The sequence below is a fragment of the Grammomys surdaster genome, unplaced genomic scaffold, assembly GCF_004785775.1.
Source record: "Grammomys surdaster isolate TR1022 unplaced genomic scaffold, NIH_TR_1.0 371, whole genome shotgun sequence".
Taxonomy (NCBI): Eukaryota; Metazoa; Chordata; class Mammalia; order Rodentia; family Muridae; genus Grammomys; species Grammomys surdaster.
Genome location: NW_021604790.1, coordinates 3,032,090 through 3,039,990, shown reverse-complemented (window position 1 = coordinate 3,039,990; position 7,901 = coordinate 3,032,090). Strand labels below are relative to the sequence as shown.

Here is a 7,901-nt window from a genome sequence, read left to right as displayed (position 1 = left end):
TTGGGGAAGGCCCACAGAATAATATATCTCAGCACAGGAGGCTTCTTGCACATAGTAGGATAACATGCTAGAAAGGCAGACACATCTACTCTGAGCACTATGCTGAATTACCCAGTAAGGATTGTCAGAGTTGTATGAGATCTCAGACACCATCTGACCCTGTTCTCCTGTTCTTATTTTACTTTATTTTTTTTATAGTTTCTTGAAACAGGGATTCTCTGTGTAGCCTTAGCTGTCCTAGAACTAGCTCTGTAGACCAGGCTGGCTTCGAACTTTTACAGAGACCCAATTGCCTCTGCCCCCCAAGCACGAAGATTAAAGGCATGGGCTAGCACTGCCCGGCACTCTCCCATTTTATAAATGGAGAAACTGAGGTCAAGAGCGGACCTCAAATTCTCCAAATCATAGTGATTTTGGGTAGAACCTGTGGGAGCAGTTAGGCGCCTGACTCAGGCCCCTAAATTCCTTCCCCATTACCTCCCCTCCCCCCCCCCCTCCCCCCCTCCCTCCCTCCCCTCCTCCACATACCTATCCACTGTTCTGTTATTCTAAGAGACAAGATTCAGCCAGAGCTGGGCAGTCAAGAAATGGTCCCAGTCTGCAGCTGCAAGAATTTTGATCTGGTGTCTGGTGAGGATGACAAAGGAACCAAACAGGGTCGCAAGTCCCTCAGAGAGAAAAGGTGTTCACTGACCATCACACACAATTACATCCCCTCAGCAAACTCATCGACGTATACCGACATGTATAGGGGACCAAAAATCTGTGTGACTCAGGAGGGCTTTCAGGGAAGAGCTGATGTCGATCTGGGCTTTAAAGGATGGAATCAAGGAAAACATGGCCGTTGAGACTTTTCCAATAAGGCCAAGGGAAGGTGCTGGAAAAAGCTGGGTGTTCAGAGAGGCCCTGACTGCCCCTCTTCTCTGTCCCCTGAGTTCTGAGAGGAGGGGGGGCAGGAATATTAGGAGGTGGAGAAGAGATGGCACCTCTATAGTGTCAGATCCCTTCTGAGGTAGAGGGATGAAGGATGGAGTTAGTCGGACGACGGGTCAGAAGCTAATTGGTGTGAGGAGAGCGGGGAGTGATTATCGCCTTTCTGCTTGCCCCCACCTGTGTCTCGTGCCTCTGATCTCCTGTTCAGGTGGGCCAGTCAGGGGAGGGCAGGTACCAAATCTGAGATCTTTGGAAGGCCTGGGTGGTTGCCCTGACACCTGACCTGGGCTTGGCGAAGCACAGCAGCTCACTGTGATCCTTCATCCTCCACACCTGACTCAGGGTGCCGAGGGGACGGCAGTAGGGGACGGGGAGAGGGAAGAGAGACCTGACTCACACTTAGCCCACATCCTCGGCGAGACAGCAAGGAATATTTTTAGGAGCTCATTAAACAGGGAAGAAAGAAAGGAAAGGGAAGGAAGGAAGACGAGGATTATGCATTATTTTTCATCCGAGTGACAGCTCAGAGCTCTTCCAGTGGAACTGTCACGCAAAAGAAATGGCATGTCTAATATTATTATGGAACGAATGTGTGCCAGGCCTCGTGGATATGCGCGGCTTGTGGGAGGGTGCTTTGCGCCACCAGTGTGCCACACTGTGTGGTGGGGAGACCAAGGTGAGCCTGGGTCTGTGACACCAGGCCCGTGCGGGAGTGGGGGAGGGGGAGGGGGAATAAGGACAGCCTCACGTGGGCATCGGATGCCTGGGATTTTACTGTAGGAACAACTCTGTGAAACTATGTGTAATGGGGCGTGCAGTCTGTGTACAACTGTGTAATTGGGTGTGTGTAACTCGACTACGTGAGGTATCTCTGGAATGCTTGTAGTCCTGGAGCTGGGGGAAGGGGGCATACTCGCAGGTGAGGGAGCGGCCAAAAGGAGAATTGGTTCCGAGGTGACCCCCCCTTAAGACAGTGGGGAAGTGGAGAAAATGAAAGGGGGGCCTGTACCCGCTTATCCTTGTCTTGGAAGGAAACCGAGCTGTAGTCGGAGGGTCCCAGCTCACACCATCCTTCTCTGTGGGGCAGATACTGATCCGTTGTTGTGAGTTCAAGGTTCTTGAATGGAGCTCAAACTACTTAGCAGGCACTTCCCAAAGGTGATCTCATTGGATTTCCAGAGTGCTCTGGAGAGGCAGGCACTGTTATTCTCATTGTCTGGGTAAAGTGGGCCTGAGGTCTCTGACACGCTGGCTCGCAGGCTGACAATTACTTCCCTGGCATCATGGAATCCCGGTGATCAAAACGAAGACGTGAATCTCTCCGTGTGACTTCTTGAGACCGGTAGAGCTGAGCACAGGAAGGTGACAGAGGAGACTGGGCGCTGGGGAGTCTCTTCTCAGGACTTGTTTGGAGTTCTGCGAGGGTCTGCCTAGATGGTGAGAACCCAGAGCACTCTGGGAAAGAAGGAAGCCAGAGAGATCCAGGGAGCCAGAGCCATGCAGCAGGGCAGGAGAGGAGATTCGCTCCTGTCAGCGGCTGAGCTGTGGCGCGGGCGGGCCTTGCCGACTCGGTAACTAAAGCCAACCTCGTAAGTGGCTAATTGATTTCTGTTCCCTGATTAAATGTGCAGCGCTTTACACGGCGGCAGAAGGAGGTCAGCGCTCCCCCCCACTTCTTCAGCGCGCCTCGTGCGAAGAGACAAAGAAATTGATTTTCCAATCGATGCTCTGAGCAATGATTAAATGTTCACTGCACAGCGGTCCTAATGAGTCCCAGAGGGGCGTGCCGGCCCTTTAATTAGAGACTCCCAGGGGGCCTGGGATAGGGCCTGCCCTAGAGTGAGGGGGTCCTGCCAGAGAGGACACCTCATCTCCAGGGATTTGGTGGGCTTGGCCTCTGGGGAAGAATCCTGGTCTGAGAAATGTTGTCTAAGAGGGCCCTGGTTAGGGACCCTGTGGAAGGGTCGTTGGGAAGTCTCCATGGAGGGACCCCCCCCAACAGGGAGACCCAATGGAGGGACTGAAGGGCTGAGAGTCCCTGAGCTGATCCTTCCAGGAAAGACCTGGGCTAGGAGAGTTGGAGACTGCATCCCCCCCCCCCCCGCCCCCATACACAGATCCATTCGCCTGGGCATGGTCCAGGGCCTCCACCCGGTGGGCTGGGTGCTCAGGCCCGGGCCATGACCTCCAAGTAGACAACAGTTCTCCCTCCGGTCAGTCCAACTCCTTCAGCAGCAGAGACCCAGACAGGAAATGAATCCCCTCTAAGCGGCTGCTGCGTTTTCATTACCCAGCTGCCCCATTGGAGGAACCGACTAAAGACTTTAGAAATTCAAATGAGGCTCTCCGGGGAGACCCGGGCTTAAACATTCCCCTGCGCAGGCGGCTTTATTGAAGGAATAAACTATATTTGCAAAGTAAGATATTGGGGCTGTCAGTTTCTCTTAGGGATATAATGAGATCCTGGGAGGGAGGGAGGCGGCAAGATGGAGCTCCCAAGAGCAGGAGCCCCAGGCTGGAGCTCTGAGGTGAACTAGCTCCCAAAGGCCAGCCTTGCCTTTACTGTGGAAGCCAGTCCTCCTCCCCAAACCCACTATCCCGCCCCCCTATCAGAGCTGAGAGTTAGAGGCTTGGCGCCTAGGGAGAAAGAATAACATTTGCCTGGAAATCCCATGACACTGGAGGGCTCTCGAGTCTCCAGGTAGCTCTGGGGCTTACCTGTCTGCTCTCCTACGACAGATACTCCACAGGGAAAACAGAGATGGAGGGCAGAACTAGAGACCAGCATTTGGGCTGGGGCTAGTTGTACGACCTTGAGTAAGGTACTTAACCTCTCCATGTCTCAGAAACATATCTGTAAAATACTAATAAATACCTCCTTCATAGGGTTGTTGAGGAGATTGAATGAATTATTATATATAAAGTATTGGGCATGTTATGTGCTTATTGGGTAACACACACAAAAAAAAAAAACCTCAGCTACTAGTGAAGAACTGGGTGGGGGCAGGGCATATACTTTGCTGGAATGGGACTTGCCTAGCCCACACCAAGTCCAGGGCAATCCCAGAAACATAGAAAGGCAAGTGTGATGGGCCATATTTGTAACCCAGCACTCAGGATGCACAAGTAGGGGAATTGTAAATTCAAGATCACTCTTGGCTATGGAGAGAGTTCCAGGACTGACAGCTCAGGTTGAAGATGTGGGGGGACAATAATGACCAACCAATCTCTTTCTCTCCTTACTCTGTGCAGACCACCCGAGAGCTATTACATCACCCTCACATCCTTCATCACTGTCAACATCACAGTGACCACCATCACCATCATCACTAACATCCCTGTGACCCATCCTCACATATCCCTTGACATGGAAAGAATGGTGCAGGTAGACCAGATGGCTGGGATGATGGGGTGGATCCCAAAGGCTTCCTGGTGGTGGTGGCAACTATATACAGTGCAATTCTCTTGCAGGTAGGCTGACTGTAACTGCCTGTCTGTCTGTCTGTATGTTAATAAAAAGCTAAAGTTCAAGACCAGAAAAGAGAACAAGATCACTAGCTCTTTAGAGACAAGGGAAGAGGGGTGCCAACCCTTGTCTTCCTACCTCCGCGCCTCTCAGAGCCACTATAGCCTGGAGTTTAGGCCAAGGGAGGCCTGCAGTCAGATCTGGGAAGGGAGTTATCCACTTAATGGGTCAGGCAGCAACTAGGCTGTCTGTCAGTCTTACTCTGGGGCTAGAGGGGAGATTGGGTTTGACAGTGTACCGGGTCAGGAGAACAATAGACACAGAGCCTGCCCAGGAGCTGAGGAGGTCTGAGCTGGCAGGACTGTGAGGGTCCATGGGCCTGTGGTCTTTCCAGGCTTCTTGGTAGGACCCCAACTTCTGCGGCCAGGAAGGCTGCTGAGGTAGAGAATGCAGGCAGAATGAAAGCAATAGTTGTTAAAGCCATTTCCTGAAGGCCATTTCCTGTCCTGTTGGCAGGCAGGTAGGTGGCTTTCTGATGGCACCTGATGGCACCAGAGGGGAAGAGGTAGCTAGGGATGTGATTTAGTGGCAGAGTGCCTGCTAAGCATCTTCAGGGCTAGACATGATCAATTCAAACAAACAAACAAACAAACAAACATCAAAAACATGGGTTAGAAGTCAAAGGATTTCCATACCTTTCCATGCCTCTAGCAGGCCACCTGATTGCTCTGAGCCCAACCTTCTGTTTATTCAGAGTCTAACCGTGTAGCCCAGGCTTGCCTGGAACTCATGATTCTTCCCTCTGACTGCTGGGATTGCAGCACTCAGCTCTTATCTGCAGGAGATGGTACTCCCAGGGCAACACTGCAAAAATGAAGCAAACACCACAGGACCCGGCACACAGTAGGCCCTCGGGGCTTAGCTGAAACCAAGCTTTCTTCTAGCTCTGAAATGTATCTGAGTGTAGCATTCTGAAATGAATTTTCACTACTGTCACCTCCCCCACCATCTCCTCCAGCAGCAGTGACACTTCCAAAACTGTCCTCACCAGTCCCATCACGGCCACCAGCATCGCCGCCATCACAGCTATCACCACCTCCCTGTAAAGGTCACACACACAGTCCCCTTTTGTACCGGAGTCAGTGTGTGGAAACAGTGTTGTACAGTGTCTGGGGGATGCAGAAGCAAAGTCAGACCTATCCCCTCCCAAACAATGAGAGCCCCACCCCACCCCACCCCACAGTTAAAACAGTCAGACTCAGAGCAGCATGAAACTCAGGTAGCTGGTGCAATGGAATTCTGGGTCTTCCTGCAGCCCTGGCTTCCCAAGCTTTGGCACATAATTCCTGGCTATCGAAGATGCAGCAGTTACAGACAATTGACAAAGATGTATGTATTAGTTGAGGCCCTACTGTGTGCCAGGCACTAACTCTGGTGCTTTACACTGTGGTAGCACGTAATGGATCCTAGTTACTAAATTTCAAAGAGAAAGAAGCAGCAACTCAGAGACAGGGAGGATTTGCCTACAGTCACCTGACCAATAACAGTTCAAGCTGAGATTCATACCATGTCCTTTTATCATCATCATCATCATCACATCATCATCATCATCATCATCATCATATTTTATGCGTGTGGAGTTTTGCCTGTATGTATATATGTCTCTCTACTACTTGCATGGCTGTTGCCCAAAGAAACTAGGAGAGGGCATTGGATCCCCTGGAATTGGAGTTACAGATGGTTGTGAACTGCCATGTGGGTGCTGGGAATCAAACCTGGGTCCTCTAGAAGAGCAGCCGGTGCTCTTAACCGCTGAGCTAGTTCTCTGGCCCTCACAGCTCACTCTTGCTCCCTTTCCTAGGTGTCTTGCTCAGGAGATCCAACTGTAGAGATCTGGTAGAGCAGTGTTGATCCTGAGATGAGAGAGGTTTCTGGATCGTTTTATTTTGTGGCTTATTTATTTATTTCGCACATGTGTTTTGAGTCCCCCTGAAGGTCTTATAAAGCCCAGACACATTTAAGCATGATGTATTGCTAAGGATGGCCTTGAACATCAAATTCTACCATCTTCCATCTCCCAAATACTGGGAGTCCAGACAGTTAATACAGTATCAGCATACACAGCTCCTTCTCCATCCGCTCTTCTTCTTCTTCTTCTTCTTCTTCTTCTTCTTCTTCTTCTTCTTCTTTTTTGTTTTTGTTTTTTTTTTTTTTTTGTTTTTCGAGACAGGGTTTCTCTGTGTAACCCTGGCTGTCCTGGAACTCACTCTGTAGACCAGGCTGGCCTCGAACTTAGAAATCCGCCTGCCTCTGCCTCCCAAGTGCTGGGATTAAAGGTGTGCACCACTGCCCGGCTCCATCCGCTCTTCTTAAAATTAAAATTTTCTTTACATTCATTTAGGGTGTATGTGTGTGTAAGTATGTGCATGTGCACACACACTCAACTACATGCATGCCACAGCATGTGTGGAAGTCAGAGGACAACTTGTGGGAGTTGGAGGTCGGTTCTCTCCTCCCACCATGAGGATTCCAAGACCGAACTCAGGTCACCAGACTTGGCAGCAGGCACCTTTACCCACTGAGTCATCTTACTAGTTCCAATCCTTAAAAAAGACAAACAAAAGGGGCTGGAGAGATGGCTCAGCGGTTAAGAGCACTGACTGCTCTTCCAGAGGTCCTGAGTTCAATTCCCAGCAACCATCTGTAATGGGATCTGATGCCCTCTTCTGGTGTGTCTGAAGACAGTGTACTCATACTAATAATAAATAAATAATCTTAAAAACAAACAAACAAAAGCAAGCAAGCAACATCAACGACAACAAAAATCAAACCAAACTTAAAAAAAACAGGCTGTTGTTACGTAGCCCAGGCTACCCTTGAACTCTTTACCTTTCTGCCTCTTCTTTTCCAGTGTCGTCTGTATTACAGACAGGCAACACTCCATCTGGCTTTTGGATCATTTTCAAGCCTTCAGCTAGAAGAACAAGATGTCCAGGTCTCCAAGCTATGCCTTATGACACTGCCCCTCGACCCCAGGGGAGTCACTCTGCTGTGTGGTTTGCTCATCTTTAATTTTTAACACCAAGCAAGCAGGAACCCTGCTGGGCTTTGTCACGGTTTCCGAGACACAGCACAGGGCCCGTGAGTAACGGTGGTTGCATAAACTCATGACTGAACCTGCGAAAGCATGAATCAGTCAGGACGTCGGGACCTGGGGAGAGCCACACTGATGACCAGAAAGCAGGAAAACAGCAGTGGCCGCCATTTTCCCTGCGTCCTCTTCTCCCCCACTTTTTTCCCCCCTTCTCCTTTCTGATTTTATAGAAATGGTTCTCCTCAGATTGCAGAGCACAAACTGACTGATTGATGCCCCAGAACTAATACCCTCAGACAGACCGGAGGCGAGAGGACGATTATTTAACACAGCACCCAGGGGCATGGGGTATGGGAACATCATTCTTGTGCGGTATAAAGCAGATGAAATAAAAAGTTTATGCCAAAA

General features: G+C 50.2%; 1 long non-coding RNA gene across 1 annotated transcript; it reads left to right on the top strand.

Annotated features, from left to right (window-relative positions):
• Positions 1-2,390: 2,390 nt before the first annotated feature.
• On the top strand, positions 2,391-7,901 carry LOC114631995. Its single transcript, XR_003713031.1, has 3 exons — positions 2,391-2,522; positions 4,186-4,404; positions 7,311-7,901. It is a non-coding gene; the product is annotated as an uncharacterized LOC114631995 (long non-coding RNA).